The following is a 1680-nucleotide window of genomic DNA, read 5'->3' on the forward strand; positions in this document are numbered from 1 at the left end:
AGCTTAAAGAGTGTGGGCCTACTGAGGGGCTAGGCAAGCCCCTGATTAGAACTGGTTGGGACTGAGGCCAGGGGCTCAGATGAGCCCAGTGGAGTAAAGGGCTGCCGGATAAAAGATCTCTGGGGCTCTGGGCAAGCCCGGTAGGAGTTGATGGCTTTATGGTGGGGCCCAAGGGGGGACCCCTGCTGAGTAGGTAGGTCAGCTGCTGCTACACTGATCCTCAGACTCTCAGCTGGCCAATATAAGGAGGCCAAGGCCAATAGGCCAAAGGGCATGGAAGCCATTGCAAGAGGCAGGTCAGGGCTGCGGAGAGCTACTGACACCCTGACTGGCCTAGAGACGGGGCAAGAGCCTAAAAGAGGCTGAAGGTCCCCTTGATGGGTGGGACATAACTGCTCAGAGAGGATAGGAGGTCAGCTAGCAAGCAGGCTGGTATGAAGGAGGCTGAAGCCCAGCCTCCTTATGGGAGGTATCCTGCAGGGGGCCTGAGACAGATCGAGCCTGTGGCTGAGAGGAAGGGTATGGGAAGGAGACTACAACAGAATGCCTTGGAGCGAGCAGCCTGGGAAGAACATCCGGAATCCCTGTGTGGGAGACATAGGTGACATGTAGGGTGGGCACAGGGGGGCATGTGCCCCCCCCCCCCCCCAAGACTGGCCACTGCCAAAGCCACTGCAGGCTTCTGCGGGCAGTCGCCGTATGCACCTGTTCCGCCCCCCTCCCCAACACACCACCACCAACGCGGCCGGTGACAGCTGCATGTGGTCTCTGTTTGCCACCACCAACATGGATGCCAGCAGCTGCAGGCGGTCCCTGCTCGTACCCGCCGATGTCTGCAGGCGGTCCCTGCTCACTGCTCACCACCATGGTGCCCCCCCTGCTCCCAGTCTCAGGAGGCACCAGTCGTTCATGGTAGAAGGAGTAAGAACCAGGGCAGGTAGGCCTGCAGTTGGTCCTGCTAAATGACCTAAAACTACACCCTGCTTGGGAGAATGGTGCTTGTGGTGGGGCAGTTCTTAGGGAATGCCCCACCAGTGCCTCCCTAGTGAAAGGCGAGTATGGGGCACCAGAAAGCCTCATCCCCCTCTGCCTTGCAGGTAACCCTGTGGAGGGGAAAGGCTAGGGGAGCACACCCTGAGAGAAAAGGAACAGGCTTAGGCAACAACATAGAGGTCAGGAGGGCCTGAGGCCCAATGCCTGAGAGTGAGACTCGGGCAACAACACAGGGGCCAGAAGGGCCTGAGGACCAAGACCTATATGAGAGTGGGGCTTAGTTGGAGACCCAAAGAAGTGAGGTCTAGGTATGTCGACAGATGCCTGAGGTCTGAATGGGCCGTAGGCTGAGAGTGGGATCCAGGCACTTTGACAGACACCTGAGACCCACTAGGCATAAGGTCCTGTAGCCCCAGTGAGGGGCAGAGTAGTGACCCCATTGAGAGGGTACAGCATGAGGGGCTAGGAGCCTAATGAAAGGTAGAAAGCCCAGAGTGCATGCAGGAGTAGAGGCCCCAGTGAGGGGGCATGTGGCCAAGGTAGTCTGCGGATGCCTAAGGCCAAGTTTGGGCCACAGGCCAAGTGCGGCCCAGCAATGGGGCCGGGGGAGTAAGGGTGGAAGAAATTCTTGAATGCTATCTGCAAGGCATGGGACACGGTAAAGGAGAAGCCAGAGCTGTGTATTAT

The sequence above is a fragment of the Alligator sinensis genome, unplaced genomic scaffold (assembly GCF_000455745.1).
Source record: "Alligator sinensis unplaced genomic scaffold, ASM45574v1 scaffold879_1, whole genome shotgun sequence".
Taxonomy (NCBI): Eukaryota; Metazoa; Chordata; order Crocodylia; family Alligatoridae; genus Alligator; species Alligator sinensis.